Genomic DNA, 20,956 nt, shown 5'->3' with positions numbered 1-20,956 from the left:
AGTACTTACCAAAAAATGACCCCCCCCTTGGAGAAGTAAGGAAACTTAAAATTCACGCAGTTTCTATGAGAGGACACGGAGCAATTTTTATCAGTTACATCGATATATATATACCATTCCTGCTAAAAGCCTTAAAATTCACTTACAATATTATCAGAAGAATTCGTTGATGCATAATCATAAATAATTATGGTGATGTCGACTTGTCTATTGCACACTGTCATGTCTGAGTCAAAATGGCAGACGAGCGTAAATACACACCAGTGAAAATAGAAGCTATGACATATGAGATACAACGTGAATAATAAATAACTGATATATTATATAGGAATATTATATACTATATTATATTAGAATATATTTTACCCAAGAAGAAGTATACTGTAATGAAAACAAAGCTACCTAATGTTAGAAGTTGTATTGACAGTCAGTATCCCATGTCAGGTACGACTTTGCAGCAATGTTCGTTTTATTTTGAGTTATTGACAATGCTGCTAGGATTTAACGTCGAGTGCCAATGACCGTTACCGGCCATCCGAGACGGGCCTTCATCCGCAGTTTTATTGGTCACTGTCAATAACAAATAACAGCCGAGGATACACTTAATGGAGAAAGATGAAATTGGCTTCTGGCTATCGGGCGATCCGTCATTTTTCCCCCCGTGCGCAGACAAACGCGCTTATCACCGCCACGCGCATAGCTACGAGCGGCAGTCTGCAATCTGGGACGCCGCGCTGGATGATAATGAAGACGATTCTGGCCCCCTCCTCGTGCCGACTCGGAACGTGAGGAGAACAGAAGAAATCTGGGGCAATTTTCCCGGCCACCGATATGCGGGCTGAATGAAATGGAACAGTCAATGTTTGGTTTCTCCTTGTGCAGGAATTGTTACAGTGTTACAAGCCGACCATGCCCTTGCTTGAGTGTAAAGCGTGAATTATTCAGAGGGCAGAAAAGGCGGGGGACATTCGATACCGATCCGGTACCGCCGCGAGTGGCGAGCCGGCGCGACCGGCGAAAAACTTGAATAAATAGCGCTGAAAGGGGTCCTCTCTTTTTCAGGTTTAGTCTGAACCGGGAGGATAAGGAGACAGGGAGATAATTCAATTACGTAATATCGGTTTACTGCTGTGTTTGCACAGACCTGAGGTAGGCTGCATTTGGCTAATTAATGGGTTTCGCCCTGCGAATAATGTAGTCAGTGTCGTGAATTCAGCATTGTCATATCACGCATGAATCTGTACTTTCAGCAGACTTCAGTTCAGATTTCCGTCAAATATCGATCTGTTCCAATTATGATTTAGTATCGTCCTTTCACATTTTACAGTATGGAATTACGCCACTGCCCGGCATTAATTTTACACCACTGTATTCTTAGATTTATTTATTTAGATATCTATTAATGCTAAGGCATGTGAGTGTTATTTTCAATGGCATTTAACACCGAGCTTAAATATTTTTCGTTATCTTTTCAGCAAATGAAACATGAACGTAGTTTTTAGGCGAATAGAGTTCGCTTCGAATATCAACATTCAACAATGTTTCTAAATCTGTGTATCTGTGTTAAGGCAATTTTTTGAGATGGGAAAGTTTCATGATTTGGATTACTCTGTCTAAAGTATAATCATTGATTCCACTCATTTCGTCAAGAATTCAAGTTTAGAAAAAAAATACACTGTGTTCAGTAGTCCTCATACGATGACTCTGCACAATGACTCCGTTGACAAACACGGAGTGATAAAGACAAATGGGTAGCGGCCCCATCATGAATATTAGCCAGCGGAAGCCCTCTTCTCGGGCTGGCCCCGCACGTGGGCCCGTAGTTCCGGTAAGGAACGGTTAGCCGCGTTTATAGTCAGCTCCGGTCCCCAAGGAAGAGCCGACTCTCCCGGGCCCAGGCTTAGTCAAGATGGATGGCCCGCTGAACGGTGATTATCGCTTGTCCTTCGGACCAACGCTTCCCTCTGCTCGCTTTTTATTAACACATTTCTTTCAATTATGCGGGCGGCACTGCTGCAGCTCGCTGCGTTCCATTTTGTAAAGAAAGAGAAAGAGAGAGAGAGAGCGAAAAAGTAACAGAAAATAGAAATTTTTATTGATGGGTTGGCATCGAAGAACTGTTTTTATGGTTTGTTTCCCGGTGTTCAGTTGATGGGAAAATGTGGGACAATAAGAGCGGGCTGTGTTCAAGGGACACGCGTATTACGGTTAAACAATTAAAGAGTTCATTCATCATTTTAAACTACAAAGCGCTCAGTCGTAAAAAAGGTGGTCCACGTACGTGGGTTCAATGTACATGTACATGTACGTTCAATAATAATATGCTTCGCAAATAGGGGTATGTGACAACGAGATATTACGCTGATGCTGTGTATAGGGCTCTCGCTATATAACAGTCTAATGACTGTCTATACACAAAGACTGTACTTTTGTTCTTGAATACTGGATCATTCCTTTGCAAATGGAAATTCAAGCACGTATTCACTCGACTGATGAATCAACAGATGTAAAAATGGGTCTGAAATCAAAGCATGGTTTCAATCACTTTCGACACTGAGAATCTCAGGTATTCAGTGAGTGTTCTGTGGTCGAATGGGAATATTTACAGACCACAACGCAAACCTCAAGACAATACGGAAAAGGGGGCCTATATTTTGGAAATCAATGTTAATATTACTCCCATCCAAACAAAATTCTTTTCAGCGATTACCAGAGTCGTAAATTCTCCTTTATATCATCAAGATGTTCCTGTCTACCTTTTTTTCAAAAAGGTTTTGTGTGTGTGCGCGTGGTAATGTGAGGCATTAGGCCGACTGTCATTGATATCTTATAACAGGCCAAGGAAAACGAGTCGTGCTATGTTTGATGGTTGCAGGGAATCTGGTTTTATGGGTGCAGACTGTGTGTAAAGTGATACTAGAGAACACTCCAGCGGTTCACTGCGTGTCTCTCCAAGTGCTGGTTTTTATTTCAGACACACGACTTATATGATAATGATAAAAGAAAAAAAGGAGCGAGTGAATTTTGTTTGCGGAGGTTGTCGAGCTGATCTGAGTGTGCACAGAGACGGTGCCGCGTGCAAAGCGAAAGGTGTGTTTTCTCCCCGACACGGGAGATCGGAATACCGCTCCGGGCCCGCTCCGCGTGTGAGCGAGGGGACGGTCCCGGGATATCCGTAACAGCGCGCCCGCTCCCGGCAACAAGTTCAGCGTGCAGGTGTCAGCGAGCAGCCCCGTTTCCTTTCTGAAAAGCCGCCGACTTTCACCCTCCAGAGTCCCCTCCTCAACCCCTTCGAGGCAAAATCGACAATGTTTAGGGCCGTGGCCCGTCTTGTCTTTCCCTCTTTTGAAAACGCGGTATCGATCGGTTTTGCAGTTATGGCGAAAGGAGAGGTAGAGAAAAGAGGGGAGAATGAAAGAAAAAATCCAGTATTTGTGGAAGCCTCCAATTATTACGCATGAATAGGATTATGCCACAGTGTTTTGACAAGCTCCAATGGTGCAAGCTTTTAAACCCCTCTGTTCCAAGGCCTCAGAAGGCCCGTCTCAGGGAGCGACCGGGCACTCCAGTTCTTTACGGGGCTAACCACTAAGCCTCCCCTTACTTGTATGGATTCCCTCACCGCAAAGCCCACCGCGCCACGCGAGCGATCGACCGGCGGGGACAATGAAGGTCCACGCGACCCGCACGAGCGGGCCGGACAGCAACCTTTTGTCTGGGCCGAGCCTGCCTCGATAGGCCCCCCTCCGCTTGGCCGATTTCGGATCCGCAACTTCCAGTGTGCCGTGTAATCCCCGCACAATGCGGCCAACTTGCACGCCGTCCCGGGCAACAAGTTTGCACTCAACCCGTATTCTGCCGTGTCTTTCTGGCAACCTGTTGGCGGCCGGCCCAGCAGGATGTTGTGTTGCAGAGAAGAAAAGAACACAACACCACCACTTTCTTCTATTGAAGGGGAAAGCTACCGCGAGGAACTCGAGGCCTTTCAGGATGGTTGTTCAGACATCCTTCATCCAATGAAGCGAGAAGCACCAGGGCACACAAAGAATCCAATTGTAACACGGCAACTTGACGAGTTGTCAATAAACCCTTAATAAAATACATCTATGTATGTACAAGTCGCAGCACATCATACACAACAGCCTATGAAAAGCACTTTTGTACCAAAGACACCTCGCAACTTCAGCTTGAGCTGCATGGAGTATTTCTACATCTGATTTGTTAACCACTAATCTTATATCAACTTATCTCTGTAACCTGAAAAAATGAAAGACATTGACATAGATAACTTGAGCTTACGTGTGGATGTCCGACACATTATGTTAATATTATGTGTTATATTTCTTTGCAATATTTCAATGAGGCTCTTTTTGCAGAGAGTATCATTCTGAAATCCATTCAGAGAGGAAACGGTGGTTATGGTTGCAATCGACATCAGATTGAAGTGAAGCAGAAGAAGAAAACAAACTAGATTGACCAGTCTGTTGCCTTCGGACCAGGCGGTACAAGCCAGTAAGTTAAGAATGGTTGTGACAGACAGTTTTCACATCTACCATCAGATGTCAGAGCACGTCCGATTGAACACTTACAAAGAGGACAATACTCACGCTACATCTGGAGCCATTCGAAAACACACTCCGTTTTTGTCATGTAAATTTTTCAGGAGATCGATTCGAACCCTCTTTGTTTAAAACTGGCCTCTGATTGCCTTTGTTTAATATCGGGCTGGTCCCACGAGGCTGGGTTTATTGTACGCACAACCATGCCAACATTTTGTTACTTAAAACAGTCCATGTCTCCAATCAACAAACATGCAAACACACTGATAAAATGTTTGTCGGTCAGCATAGTTTTTGGTACCGCATGTGCCATATCAGGAGCAGGAGGGAACAACATGTGACTTGAATATTAATACACACTCGTCTCATTTGCATAACATTCCACCAGGAACCGGTAAATTGGCTCCCGTGCGCCTGTTGCCCCTTTACGCGCGCTCCCGCCTCACAATACTGTATTAACACAAAATGCTCATTTTCAAAGCCGCCCAATCGTGCAATTATAATAATCGATGAAATGAGAATTCCTTTTATAAAATATGCACAAATTCCGGCACTTTGGAACTCGATAATGCCGCTCACACACGGCACTGGTATTTACTCACATTTTCTTTCATTAGCCAATAACTGAACCCGTAAATTTTTGATCATTTGTTTGTCTTCAAACACGTCAGTGGGCACAGTGGTTGACGTGATGGTCTTGGCCGGTATACCGTTCCCGAGGACGGGAGAGTCCAGTCGATGGGTTATATCGACTTATTGACCCATCTACTGGCAATATGGATGCCGCAAACAATGCGGGGCAAGGCGGTGCGGATTTCTGTTCAAATTAGGACCAGACAGGCTGGCGAAGGGGGCGTTACGGGGGGGGGTGTTCGCCGAGGCGCAAATGGCGCAGGGGGGCTCTTGGTCGTTTCTCGGTAGACGAACTGACGACATCTTCATTTGTTTGCCTGTCACATAGACCCGCACCTGAATAAAGAAAGACAAGAGCGACACCCTTCCAACACGGACAAGGAGATAGTAGGAAAGAGGTGCACGTACGCCTGCATAATACGTTTGTGAATACAAACATTGCGGATTGTCCACTGTAGAGACGGCAGAAAAATATGGGAAAATCATGCAACAGCCGTCGAGTCATAAATAAAACACAAAATAAAGTGCCTTCAATCAACAACTAAGCAGTTTCATCTACACGGTATTAACATTTAAAGCAGACCTAACATTAAATGCACAACTGGCAGAAACTAACGTGACAGGCAATGATAGAATCTGGGCCACAGGTCATATCCGAAACCGGCTTCCAGCTATGTGTAGAGTCAGCGTTTGCCAACACATTTACAACCACGGATGACCTAGATCAAGCTCTAAATAGACACAAGATTCAGGAGCAGCTTTAGTCAGCTTCACCCGAGATGATGAATTAAGTCTTATTTGGTAGGCTAGATTTCAGAAGATTGAGAGTAATCTTGATGCAGACTTCGTCTACATCTATGTGCTACGTACATTCAAACTGTTACACTTGTCTTATGCTCCGGGGCGCCATTTTGCACGTTAAGGTGTCTCCGAATAGTCACCATTTAAGCTTAAACCGATTTTTACCGAGTACCATTTACTGTGATGTTAATGGATGGTGCAAATGTTAGTCATGTAATTCTACTGACCTCAGGGCGAACCAGTTCTGAAAGCTCAGTTTTAGAGTTTGTTCTAGAATGCACCTGCAACACTGCGCTTCACTTTGCCGAGTAGATATTGGATGAAAGACAGATGTTAGGAATTTATGCTTGCGCGTGACAAGCTTACCTAATAACTTCCATATTATAGCCAGTGTGAATACTATTTTGTACCAATCAACATTTTTCCTCCCGTGAATAAAAGACGAAAACAGGGCCATGGACGCGGAGCGAGCTATCAGGAGCGTTTAGAGGCTATTGAGAGAGCAGTCACCTCTGTCCGCGTTCACCTCCGAGACACAGACCTCTTGAGGAGGGGAATATCAGAAGGCCGACACACTGTTGCAGTTTTCTTGAAGAGACAGAGGGGGCCGATGGTGTCCCGCCGGTGGAGCAACACTTGGCCCACTCAGCCCGCCGCGGACAAGTACTGGTGGGCTCCAACACTTTGGGACGCTGTTTCAGCGAGGGCCCGCCGTACCGCCGGCGCAGGAAGGTCTCCGTTTCAAGAGAGCGGCCGAGTGCGGAAGATGAGGATAGGGTGACTCGGTCCGGGAGTTATGGGATGTGTGTCAGCCGAGAGAAAGGAAAAAAGGAGAAAGAAAGGAGTTCGCTGGACCGACTTGTCTCGAGCGCCGAGCTGTGAGGTGAGGTGACTTTCAATGGATATCCTAGATCGCAGTAGGTAGATCAGGTCTGACTCTGTGATGAGGCAGTCTTCTTGCTTGGAAACCCCTCATGGGCAGAAAACAAGCACAGGTCCCAGCAAGAGGCTGCCCGACAATGTGGTGCAGCAAGCCTATGATAATGCATTACAACCCTGCATAGAGTATCACCGCTTCTGGTTAAAAACATTAACATTCACAGACTCCTGAAACTCGAAGTACAGTCCTGTGCGTCCCCGCATGGCATGGCTTGAGAAATCACCCAATGCCAACTTGGAGGGCGAGTGACTGAGAGACTAAACTCTTAACCGTGGCGTCGCTTTCGTTCCTCGTCCGTCTTCCACGCACCACGCTACTTTTTTTTCTTGTTCCTCGGTTTTGTTCACTTCAGCTATCCTCTGTGTCCCGTCCGTCTATGCTCGTGACGCTGAATGTGCGGAAATCAAATATTTAGGTACAATGTTGTACCTTGACTAACTCGTTGCCTGTCAACAATAATTTGGTGCCACGGGTTTTACAGACCTCAGGTAACCTTTTTGGTAACTTTTTTTAAATCCAGTTCGTAAGTGTGACGTCACTTCAGTTTAAACCACGCCCACTGCACATGCACTGCACATAGAGTTACATGCACTGATCGCCGTTTACATGTACATGGAACCGGAAGTTAACGCGCAACTTCAGCAATCGTCCTATGGGAGCCTGCAAATCGTGGCGCGTCCGCGTGTATGACGAAGTCACTTAATACGAACCGGATTACTAAAGGCCATGACCAAACAGACGGTTTTTAAAGAAGATTCAAGTTCAAGAAAGGAATCTGCATAATATGAAATCCACTGGTTCTTTATAAGTGTAATGAATGAGTGAGACATTGCGTGGAAGAGTGTTTTGGGCACCTGCACCAAGTCAAGCTGAATCTGGAGACCTTCCTACATTCTGCAGGAGTTGGTTTCATAGTATTGGGAGAGTGTTTGGCCTTTGAACGACACCCACAAACGAGGTACAAGGCGGATTTGGATCCGGTTCATTGAGTCACACGAACTCTGTGTGGTTCCAGATGTCAAGGCAATAGAATGAGAGGAATCGCCACGGCCGGGCCGTTTATAGATCTCCATATTCTGACGACTGAATTCGATTCCGCTTGCCGGCTGATCCCGGTTCCAGATGGCGAGAGATGGTGAGTTTACCCACGGAAAGCCCAACGGCTCAGCTATCGCCCGCTCTAATGAAGCACTGACATAATATGTGAAAACCACAGAACCGTGTACGAATAATTACCCAGAGAGTAATACCGATTTCTCTGCATTTCAATAGCAAATGTAGGTACCTAATGTGATATAACGTGATGGCATGAAAGAAAGTTCGACGGTACTAACTGCGCATAAACTCATGCATGACTTGTGCATAAAATCCCATTTCATACATCTCTTCGACTGTGCCTTCGTGTTTGTCGTTGGCACAAATTACCAAATTAATATGAAACTTTGTGGCAGAATGATTGTATATTACTTCTGACAAAAAAAGGCATTGCACTGAAGATGTTAGTTTTCAATGCACGTAATTAACATACCATTCTGTTTTACGTGTAAGATCCATTAAATGTGTAACCACATTTAGTAGAATACTTACAGGCCCCCTATTGTGTAATTATATTTTCACGTACGATTTGGAAGACCAAAATAAAATTTCGTACTCGATATATCACATCTTTATTTTCAAGTGTTCAGTTCAAAAATTTCTAAACCACGACCTTGCTCACCTCACTGCAAGTGGACAAGTGGTAGTCAATAAAAACACGTTAATTAGCCAAAAGTAAACGTAGTTTGACGATGCCGCCAAGTGCCCCCAAATGATAATTTATGATTGTTGCGCGGTGTGTGTCTATTTAGCACAGCTGCTACATGAAATTACCATGTTGAATAAATTGACTCGGGGAACAGATGTGGCGGGAAACAACTCAAAACACATCAACAGCTTGGTTGCACCATCTCCTGGTGGACAAATCCAGCTCCTTCTTCGTGTGTGCTTGAATGCGTGTGGCGCATGGGCACGTGCTATTACAAATCGCCAGGTACAGTTTTATAGTCTTGACTAAAGCCGACAAATGCAAATACAGTTACAATCATTGGGCGAATTTAATCCTGATTTTTGTTCTGTGAGATTTCGAATGCAAAACGTGATACGATGTAATCGTAATTATATCCAGGGAGACGAAACGATAATTGCTGGACGGTGCAGCGATTTTCCAGATGAGCTCAAACAGGTTTAGTAACTGGCATTCTTGACGATAAATTTTGGAGACTAAAAGATGTGGCGGGAAAACAGTTCAACGGCCAGACCATACTGGGTCCAAGATTATTACGACTAGCCAATGCAAGAAATTAGAACGAAACATTCACATTATACTGTGCTTATTAATTGCGTAAACCTAATTTTAATGACTGACGTATTTGACTGCTGTGACGACCGAATCACCCACAGATCTCCGAGTCTTGCGATAGATTGGTACTTTTGAACCTCCAAATTAAACCATGACGCTTTGCAGGGGACCAGACAAAATGGCCACCGCATTTTAAAAATCGTAAATCGCCCTGATCATCTGTTTACTGATGTGAAACGGAACCCCACGAAAGAATCTTGGGGCCTGAAAAGAAAGACCCACCAATTTTGCGCCAGCTTCATTCGCCTTACACCTTATCAAGGGTGCTCAAGGCAGCCTTGCCACCCATGTCGTACACGTCCATAATTACATTCAATTACCCGGTGCGACATCACCTTTGACCTTGGCAGAATAACAACATATTTCATTGAGAGACATTTCGGGTCGGCCTTTTACAAGTGAATTTTTCTCTTCAAGTGGGCCCTGACTGGTTGCCAGGGAGCGGCGCGTAGTCTGGTGTACTGAATGTTAGTAAACGTTTCGATTTATTGTGTGGGTGCGCGGGGGAGGAAACTTCACGGGGGCCACGTGCCACGCACAATACGCGACTTTCATTGAGCTCTTTTTTGGCGGGAAGGATTTTGTAGCGAGCGAAACCTCTGCAAAATGTTGCGGGTAATAGTTTTACCCCGTAACTGCGTTCTTTTTTAACGGGACGTTAAGAAAGTTTATAGGCGTGTGGATCGGTGAAAGGGCTGTACGTCGGGGCTTGGTTGCGGTGTGGCCTGGGCAAACACAAAGCGGTGTCTCGGATCCTGGGATACAAGAGACGCGCACGCGATCGCTTGTATAAATGGGGGTTGACTTAGGGAGAGGGTTCCGGCCCGATGTTGTCTTGGTGTATCTGTCACGGGGGGACCTGGACTTTACTACCGCGTATGCGGTAAAAGCGGACGGATGGATGGACGAGGCTGTTGCAGGTGCATGGGTCGATCGAATAGACCTCGCCGAGGTAGGAATTCGGAGGGGGTGTCACTCAAGATAGGGCCCTTTATAAGTGGTGAGAATCCGTTTCAAAACCTCATACAGACTTGGATGGAAAAGAAGTCTGTCGCATACCGTCATTAAACCATACCTATAACGTCATTAACCATACGTATATCAGTCAATATATGTCTTGGCCTATTGGCGGATGATACCCTCCATCGAGTTTACCATGAAGTCCGAAAATATGGCAGGCGGCAAAGATACTCAGACAAATGTGAGTTCATGTCTTACGAAAGACAAAAAGCTTGCTTGATGTCTACAAGCAAGAACTATTGAATCTGATGCAAGTACATGTAGCTGAAGTACATTTTGCTGCATGAACAGCTTATGCAAATTTTATGCAAATTTACCGTAAGCTCATTGCCAAACTAAAAGCTCCATTTACAAAACGTACATTCAGCTAAAATGAGATTAAAACAACATAAACCTGATTGCTTCATCCTGTCCTGCTTATTTGGTTGTCTTAAGTTCGAAGTTACGACCGCTTGGGATCGAATCCACATACTGTGAGAGTTAAAGGTCTAAGCGTACGCTACTGGATAAGGTAAATATGCATATTCATATGGCTGAATGCTCATTGGACGAAACTTCGACTGGGGCGTGGTAACAGATCCTAGATTTGTTTCACCGGTCGTAAATACTGAAAAAATACAGATTACATGTATAATGAAGACTCACCTCTTGGCAAGGGGTACGGGTAGCCTGATATATAGTCCAAACTTTAGAGTTCAAACTTTCACGACTACTGAAAATAAAAGCAAAAGTGAAAGTAGTTAGATCGTCCTATGGGAAGTACATGTAAATAGTCTATAAACAATTTATTATTTTTTCCTTTGTTGGTGATTTGGGTCTCTTCCACTAACGAGGGAAGTAAATAGCCAATTGATAAAGTCGGCTTCTCAATAAATTGAGAATATCCACACGTGGACGACCACATGCACAGTACTGTCAATCATGGAAAGACTTCTCAGTGTCTCTTCATGTGTGCTGCTTGATGTGATTGCTGTTTTTCGGTCTTTCTATATTAGATATGGCGTTAACATTGGACAGTGCTTATTGATCGGTTTACTAACGCGGCAGTTTTAGGGAGACCTTTCATTAAAGTCGACGACCCAAAAATTTGCGTCATATTTTAATTCGATCCTGGATTGTGGTTTCTTTTTCCTCTCATTCTTTTCTCTTCAACCCAGGAATGAAATCCCGATGTACTTTTTCTTCTGGATCGTGAATGCTCCAGTGCAGACTTGTCAGGCTTGCTCGGTCGGTCGTGCGTACTGACCCTAGCAACCGCTGAGGAGCTTCTTGATCTTACTGGCAGCCTAGCCTTGCATGGCAAGAGTTTTATTTATTTGTTGTTTTTTTCGCGCTTTATCTTGGCGGGAAAAAATTGCGGTCAGCCGAATTGTAAATCAACGACAGGATGGGCGCTGACAGGGATTTATGGGGAAAAGAGAAGCCTGGGAAAGCTGTGATCGGGGAGGAGAGGGAACTACGTTCAGTTTGCATATTTCTTCTATGAAGATTGAGTATGACTACACCGCGTTGTCCACAAGGTTTCCACAATAGATATAACATTAAGAAATGTCTCCAACCATTTGGATTCTACATGTGTGGTCACATTCGGTTGACGTTGCACTTAACGCACACACACGACCTGCGCATATAAACGTGGTACCATTCCACTTTAGTTTTGGATACTCCTTAATGTCTTTTTCCCTAAAACTTTGCCACTACCGTTTCATGTAAATTGGGGGGGGGACTTTACAGCACAATCGCTGACAGGAAGAATGACCCAAATTTCTAACTCAAGCAATAAAGGTCGTACAGGCTTGAGACCCATACTCATCGATTAAAAAACACACACACAGAACACTGCTTCAACAAAATGGGTCAAGGATTATACTGGTGTTAAAGTAATGACGTCATATCAGGGGGACAGACGCTGTCTTCTGGAGCTTACAGCCAACTATTTGGGTAACTAGAGTAAAGTTTCCCTGTCGGCTGAGTTCCTAGCCACTTATCTAAATGGTAACGTTTTGACTGATGTTCACTGCAGGTGTACCAACAATGTGTAGAGTAAAGCTGAAAGTGTCCTCAAAGCCAAAAACAAAGACCCAGTGGTTGAGGCTAATAATATCTATCGGTCCGAGATAAGGAATTGCAATTACCCTCAACACTCACACGTACACCCCCCCACGAAAAAATCAAATCAAAATATGAAATTAAAATGAGGTCTCTGGAACGTGATTATACATTGTGGGTTGGTGTAGTGTATACGTTCGATAATCCACTCGACACCGCATGGGCCCAAGTCGGCGATTACGGGGCCCGTAATCAAGTCAGGCAGTGAGCGGTGGAGTGGCCGGCCCTCGACTCGCCCGGCAATTGCGCGAGTTGCAATAAGCCGTCGTTCTGTCGGTCCGCACACCGTGTTTGCCAAGGACTCGAAGCCGCTGGAACGCGGGACTAGCGCGATGATTAGTTGGTTGGGTATACGGGGAGGGCTGGGTGGTTTTTGTTTCTCGTTCCCCGGACGGATCTCAAATGTCGTGAACTCCCTTCCAACAGTATACTCTTCCCGTCTGAATGACGGGAATGAACCCGTCATGACGGGAATGAACCGGTCATATCAAAATCTTGTGTTATACTGGCTTCAAGTCAATGTACGCAAAACGGTAGCTTCCAATTTTAGGATGATTTTTATGATGAAATCCAAATTCGCTAGCTACGCTGACAAAACTTTGGTGTTTATCTAACAACGCGTAATATCTATATTCGACAAAATGATGAATGTACCGAGCGCTGTGGTACATGTATATATACAAATTGTGGTGTCTGTACCGAATTCAATGTATTTTGGGCAACAAACCTGTAAGCCTTTTTTCCAGCTCATTTGAAAGCTCGCCGAAGTTTTGAAACTGTCGAGAGGATCTACAGAATACGTTACGTTACGCAATAAGACAGTGTCCCTTGTTTGTATTTCCATCTGAATTTCCAGTAGTTCTCTCTTTGACTTTTCAGTCTGCACGAACATGAAGTGCAGAGAACGAGACGTTTTGCATTCTATTTAGATACATGTACTTTCTTGCAAGAGCCAGAGTTTAGTCTTCTCCCCTCTTAAGGTTCAAAATCAGAGCTGGACCAACAGTTTCCAGGTTCAATGGCATCAGTCTAGTTAATAACAGCATGACACACCGAGTTGTCGGTCATAATTGACCAATAATTATCGAGTATGTAAATAGCTCAAGCGGAGCTCTGTGTACCAAATCGCGGGCACAGAAGACAGGGGACGTCGAGAAAAAAAACCTTTATTCAAGCTCACCAAAATGATGGCATGAACTAGGCAGTTAATTGGTGCGTGCATGGTCCGTGTTATAAGTAAGCTTAGCCAATCTAACAGTGACTAATAACACACATTACAGAGCGATTAATGTCTATTAAATTGGCAGTGTTGTAGTACGTTATTGGATTCGCGTGAAGTGAGGGGTACTGACAATTAGGCGGGAAACGGAGAAACATCACTGCACGTGGTCGAGTTTCTTCAACTACATGTAATGTACTACTTATCTCGGCTCCTGTCAAACTGTACATTACACAGTTGAGGCCAGTAAAATCAACGTGGCGGTCATGTCTTATCATTCACCATAAGACATAAAGGTAGAGCGGCGTTACAGAGGTTTATGTACGAACGATCAACAATAAGGATGTTGACTGTCTCCCCAACAACTTCATTCTTAACAGCGGGAAGCATCGACTCCGACCCAGACCCGCTGCGGTTTATGCAAACACGAGAAGCCGGATCACAGTACTGATGACTGTCATATTTCAACATCACTCACACAATTACCCGTCCGTGAGTCGACGGATCTTTTGGACCCGAGCGAGCGATATTACTTTCTACAGCGAACCGGTAATGACACCCGGAATCCACTGGTTCAACATGTCCTTTGTGACAGACCCGATCCTAACGACCAACTAAACCTCAATTACAATACTACCTCCAAAACAAGAGCAAAGGAGAACAACCGTTTCTTCATAAAAACAAGAGTTCAAAGGGAAGCATCAACAAGAAGACAACCAGGAAGGAATTTTCTTTTTTTAAAAGAAGCATTTGAACTTTAGACGAGGAACGAGATCTGCTCGGCCACAACAGCTAGGCCATTTAAGAAGATTAATCAAACAGTTCGGATCTCCCTCTCGTCTCTCCTGGTCTCTTTGCCCCTCATCAGCTGTTACACAACTCGCCAGAGTCTCATTACCCGTGTAGACCTTGCCACTCTTGATTACCAAATGTATGCACGATGCACCCGCGTAATTGAGATTATATGAGGAGATGTCAGAGCCCGTTCACGGGCCCGTTTGTAATACTTCCCTCGATGTTATTACTGCCATGGCCTGATTTTTATTTACTTTTAAACCAAAAAAAAGTCGCGGGGAGGGAGAATCTTGACAGCATAATTCCTGGATACTTTACACTTGAGACTAGCAATCAGTCAGTGCAACCTTTCAGGTAGATTCAAAATTTGGAATTTGGAACTCAAAGCTGTCAGGAGAGTCAAAAAGACTTTTCGGGTGACGTGGACTGTGGAATATCGCATGGTGCATCTCCTTATACAGCTATACCTAGCGGTAAGACCGTGACGACTTGTTTATAAACGCCAAGCCACGAGTACCCAAAGAATGTGAAGGATCCCAGACGTGGGGAGAAAGTGCCACGCTTTGGTAAAATGTCTACACCAAGACAAGTCTACATTATGACAAAAAAATCAACGGAAGATTTCTCACAGTGTAAGGAGATCCCCTTTGAACGATTTTTTTCCAAATGCGAAAAAAACCAATATTTACCCGGCCGGGCCATATTTATTCAAAGATATCCTTTGTAGATAAAATAGCCCGAACTGTTCGAATACTAGGCATTGACCGAGATGTTAGAATGAGGGAAAACTGCATAGCTTTGGTAAAAAATATGAAACCGAATATGCTGGTAATCTAATCCGTTGGTTTCCATGCCGGAGTAAAGGATGTATGGCACAAGTAGTAAAAAAAAGTCTACCCCTTTTTGGAGTGAATTCACGGTCTTTCCTGCCGAACACGGCGAGATATCAGGCCAGACTTTGATAGCTGAGTCAACAAGAACCGACGGGCAAGGGGGGGGGTCGAGTCAGAAACCGGAGCGGCTCTTGCTTTCTCAACGGCAGAGAAATCTGACAGCGGATGGAAGGGGGGAAAAGGAGGCACCGATCAAACTGTGTTATTCCAGCGCCCGGGCTCTGACAAGAGAAGAGCAACTCCCGCAGAAAATTCTCTCGGCGGTGAGGGTTTTCTTGTGAGTGTGGACATTTTTTGGAAGGCAGGTTTCATACGGTTGAGCTGGTTCTGATCCGCTTATTAAAGTCCTAATTTGACGAAGAGGAAGTCGGGCGAGGGAGCTCGGACACGGAGAGGTCGTGAACCCCGTCTCATAAACGGTCTTTAAGTCTCTCCACGTTGTTTCTTTACATTTCCTCGAGGATTGGTGTGAAGTTGACACGAGGTCACTGTAGTCTTACTCGTCGATGATGGAAATGCGTCTGATAACTAGGAATCTCTTCTGACTGACTACGAGAAGTGATTTTTAGAGTAACTTTCCGTCATTACACAGTTTATTTCAAGAGGCATGATACAGAGCATCACACATGATAGGTTTTTCCGGGCCAAAGTGCACCATCGTTTCGAATTTCTATATCACTGGCATTTTTTTGAAAAGTTGAGGTACGTCCCATCGACTAAAGTTTTGCAAGATCAGACTGCTTGAAATCAGAAAGCCGTGTTTCTCTGTATTAATGTTTTGCTCGAAGTTCATGTAATAAAGTATTCTCTGAACTTTTCTCTAAATAGCTGCAAATAATCTTCGCCGTCTCCGTTTGCGGTCGGCTGGAGGTCACTTTGTACGCAGGCAGGCGCGAACCGTGCACACCACGGTTCAAGTGCACGCCGACTCGACTCGATTCTGAACTGCAGTCTGGCTCCCGTCAACAGAACCCCCAGACAAACGGCATTTAATTAAAAAATCGCCTGCTCTTTTTCTCCCTTTTTTTCTGCGAGGAGCAGGGATTAGCTCATAAAAACAAACCGCGACCACTGAAGAACAGCGGAGCGGAGAGCCGTTTAGCGTCAGCGGGCATCCACGCTAGAGACGGGGTACATGCTCGTCGCGCGTGACAGGGATGTCTCGGTCACGGGTTGTTGAGGGTCTGGTATGATGATGAACGCCGTCCCTTGGTTGGGGGGGGAAGGAGCTTCTTCTTCTTCTTAGGGTGTGGGAGGACATCTCAAGAAGCTGACGAGGCTGAACCACCGGACCATCTGGCCGCCAAGGACCCGCCACTCGTCATCTCCAAGCTGTGCCCAGCCTAGTGTGGATAATTAAAGAGTGCCCGGTGACAAGGGGAGATATAGGGAAGATCGGGGAGGATAGACCGGGGGCTGGTTGGATGGATGGGTGGTCAAGGGGGGAAAGAGAGAACGATGGCTTTCTTGGTGCCTACCAAACCGCGTGCTCACGGTAGAGAGAGCAGCGGGATCGACTTACACGCCGCCTCGACATGCGCCATAAACCTCAATGATTCAAGCAGAGCGAGGCGCACTGCTGGGGGAACTCTTCTGAGATAAAGGGAATGCACGGGCCCTCCTTGTTTTAATGGACACGCTGTGTACATCACCACAAGGCTGTTGGGAATTACCCAAAATTAAATCGCCGTTTAGGCCGACGCCGTAGCAACAACGTGCGTATTTTCAACTCTCCCCGTCATTTTAATAGGTGTCACATTCTCGGCTGCGTAAGGGATAACCGGATCAGACAGACTGACAGCCGTCGGGGAATCTGGGAGTTCCTGCATGCCAGCCTGCACTTTAATGTTTGATGTTCTAAAACAGCAAGTGTCATTTGGCTTAATACGGACGTCAGACTTCTCGATACGGACACTGAAGCTTCGGCTATATCTTACCAATCCTTTTTAATAACTCCTTGATCTTACTGCATACATTACACTTTAAAGGCAGCAGTCTCTTGGACTGGGTGCTGTAGGCCAACATAGTTGATTTATGTTTATGTTGTTCGCTCCATTCCCCGAGCTCAACCCAAAGCGTGATAACTATCACGGTTCAGATGGATCGGAATATACAACAATCCGTTTTCAAGCGGTTTCCTCGAAAAAAATATAATTTGCGCCGACAGCCTAACTGCATCGGCCTTGCACGGCCGATGACCGACCTTCCGAACCCGACTGAAGACGGCGAAGTTCAGAATTTATGCAAATCTGGAGAAAGCCCCCCCCCCTGCCCGCTGTATAGTGCAGGCCGGCCGTGTCAGATCTCAGAGCAGACCGCGTCTCAGGGGCTGACATGCAGCCTCTCATTGCGGCACTGGACTCGGCCCGCTCTTGGTCTTTAAACCAAAAATCCTCCCGCAAATCCACCAAAACTTTCCAGATTGAGGACTCAAGTAAGAGAAATCAGATGGACCACCCACCTCCACCTGCAGGGGATCTGCATTCATTACTTGCTGGGACAGCAAACGGCTTAATATTGGAAATCAATACAAAGTTTTTTGTTCCCCTCTCTGTCTTTCTCCCTTTTTGGGGGGGGTCGTTTTATATCTCCCCTTCGCTTTTTTTTATTCATAAATTTGAAACCCAAGACTGTCGAGAGTCTACCGTTAAGGCCGTTTGCTCTGGCAATTTATGACAAGTCGTATTAGCGGCCGAATGTAATTGTCGTCAGCATGTTGGGTAGCACCGAGATTGTAAATCAAAAACGCGACACACTGAATGCGATGGGAACGGCGCTTCACTGGCGAAAGATATCGCGCCTCTTTTGTGTTTTACGGTTAATTTATTGCATCCCGGGTGACTCGTTTTTTTCAGTTTGGATACAAGGGCCGCCAAATCAAAAGTGTGAAGGATATCTTTATTCTCCACTCGCTCCATGTGATTTGATCACGTGTGTCGGTCTGTAATGACAACTAATTCACTTGCCCCTGCCGAAGAAAACAATTCATATCTTGGCTAGGATTTTCTAAGATGCGGACTTAATTTTCATCTCTTCATCAATGAAATTTTAAATTGAACTATAATTCCTGTGACCTGTTGACATTTCAATTCTGCGGCAAAATTCACAGAACTCGAGATTTAAGATACGTCTATGCTTCCTTTGTTAGTATTCACCCCTGAGCAAAAAACACCACCCTCCCCCAAAACCCCTACACTGTTAAAATGACATACCATCATTAGGCCTACTAAATCACGCGTCAAACTATCAATACCACACCCTTTCAATATCGATACCAGCAAGTATTAAATCTACAAGCGCAGTTTTGGTCAGCAAAGTGAAAAAATAATGAGAGAAACCTCACACAAAAAGTCAAACATCACAAAATGACACATTTATTGAATGCCTAGGAGCAGATGTTGGGCTGAATCCGCTTGTATATTTTTGACATTTTCCTGAATAGAAGGATTAGGACAAATCGCCCACCTTTTGTCGTCCCCCGATGGATTCAATCTTAATACAATAATGAAAAACACGTATCATGAAACGCATTGAAACCTGGGTAGAGAGAATTAAGCACATTGTAATACCGTGAAACAAATTATCATGCCCAAACCCTAGTGCGGATCATTGCCGACCAAAATGTGGTTCCGCGGGCGTTCTTTGTGGTCGGTTCACCGCGTGCAGCACGAGAACCCCTCGGGGTGATGCCCATTGCTCACGGCAGTACCACTAAAGCGCAGCACTGCTCACAAGCCCCAGTCCACGCAAATTAAACAAAGCCTCCCCCATGCACACACACACATTTTTCCTCAAAATAAAATTCCCATCACAAAACATCTCACACGCGGTTTGTTTTCAGTTTCCTCCCATCATTCTACCTTTCCCCCCGCTCTCTCTGACCCCCGTTCTCTCCACTTCTTCTCCAAAGCCAACTATCGGTACACGCTTCAGCGCAAATATTGTTTTCTGTAGCCCGGAAATTACCCACGGAGCACGGCATAAAAAAAAATCGCCAATCTGACGGGCACGAAAAGGCAAAGCCGGCAGCTATATAACACAGTCAGTTTCAGTCACTGGCTTCGGGAAGAAAGGGGGAAAAAAGACTATGCCTTCCAAGGCAGTCAGTCCCTTTTACTTTTCCCTTTCTCTCAGCGAGCAGCGAACTGTGCTTGATGCGAGCTGCATCCGGCCACTTTCGGTCAATTTCGTCCGAATGATGGCTTCCGAAAGCGCGCGCACCGTCTACAAGAAACGGCGCATTCACTGGCATCCGTCCAGCACTAACACCCACCACGCCGTAAAATACAGACGGGGTTTATGGGTTGGTAAGCTCAAAAGAACGGAGAGGGGAAAAAGGAAAAAAGAAAAGACTCCTATCTGCGGTTTCCTCGGTGAAGAGGAAAGAAAAGACGAGATCGTTGGACAGTTAGAAAGGTTGGTAATAGCCAAGAAGTCGGTTGAAGCCAAGATGCTGGCGGTACGGTGTTGTAGAGTATAGCTTCATCAGGAGATAATTGATCAAAGATGCGGCGGCTTGGCTCGGCCGCCAACTACAGTGCGGAGTAATGCCACTCAGTTTGACTACATCCCGCAGAAAGCGGTCCGGTCTCGGCCTTAAAGCGGCAGTCTTGCAATCTCCTTTCCCAAATCAAAGATAATCCTCATATTCCGCCTTATCACAGACACACAGCTTTTCAAAAATGTAGAAGAAAAAAAAAAGCATCGAAGTCGGAGAGTCTGTTCCAGTGATGATGGTATGCCTGATTGGTTCTGATATGTTATGCCTTGCTTCCACTCAGGAAAAAGCCACGATAAAAGAATAATCTAAAATGGAATTTTACGGTTGAGCAATTTCTGATTTAGACCCATGCATAAAAACACCACAACAAAAAGCCTGGAAGCAGGTGACACGACAACACTGGCTCACGAAGGAATTGTCAGGTTAGTTGAACCAACAGCTCTATCCCCGAGTGAGTTGCACCATCATGTGGTCCGTTTGCAATGTCACCATTTCTCTACGAATCTCTTCAATTCACCATCTTAGAGGTCAGGCTGTGTCCGAAATGAGCACTTTCCTTGCTGGCTGTGGATGGTCGTATGCCATGGTAGGATAGCTGAACCAATTCCAAGCCACAAACTACCAGATTCGACCCACGACATCATAGCAGTAATGACGGACCGAAATGGGTCTATGGAAGACGACACACTAAACACGCCATATGCTGCAAAGCATAAGGGTTATGGTGCATTTTCATACAACCTTGTTTGGCAAGCATGTTGTTGGAAAATTTTTCATATTCGTTGCAAGGAGAGTGCTCCTTTAAGTGGGACCTCACTACTTTGGTTTGGTGTTAATGAATCACCGGCAGAGAGTAGGCTTTAAAGCGGCATCCGCTCTCACCCATCACCGAGAATCGGTAGTGATTAACGCCCGAGCGTGCTGGCAGCCTGGATAATAAAATAAAAGGTTGTGTCGTTAAAAGTTATGGCGCTCTGTCAGGACATATTACCCAGTGATCGGCTCTTCGTCGGAAGAGCTCGGTCACTTTCGGAAATGCTCGCGTATACCCGCGTGCCACGTCTACACTGACTGAAGGCCTACTAAAT

The 20,956-nt window shown here is 45.2% G+C and overlaps 2 protein-coding genes across 4 annotated transcripts in view; one reads left to right on the top strand and one right to left on the bottom strand.

The window, feature by feature from the left end:
- Positions 1-20,956, bottom strand: part of LOC110975742 (phytanoyl-CoA dioxygenase domain-containing protein 1-like) — a 105,600-nt gene that overhangs the window by 44,630 nt on the left and 40,014 nt on the right. Inside the window, exon 11 of one of the 2 annotated variants that reach the window (XR_015427165.1) lies at positions 10,997-11,063. The gene's annotated coding sequence lies outside the window, so the exon portion shown is untranslated. The remainder of the gene's footprint in view (positions 1-10,996; positions 11,064-20,956) is intronic. The other variant, XR_015427164.1, reaches the window with a different exon arrangement.
- The window catches only part of LOC110975739 (LIM homeobox transcription factor 1-beta-like), a 59,868-nt gene that overhangs the window by 10,259 nt on the left and 28,653 nt on the right, over positions 1-20,956 (top strand). The window lies entirely within an intron of this gene.

Source organism: Acanthaster planci, linkage group LG11, assembly GCF_054643075.1.
Source record: "Acanthaster planci isolate LZ-2023a linkage group LG11, COTS_SCS, whole genome shotgun sequence".
Taxonomy (NCBI): Eukaryota; Metazoa; Echinodermata; class Asteroidea; order Valvatida; family Acanthasteridae; genus Acanthaster; species Acanthaster planci.
Note: the sequence above shows the minus strand (reverse complement) of the source record. Positions and strands in the feature narration are given on the sequence as shown.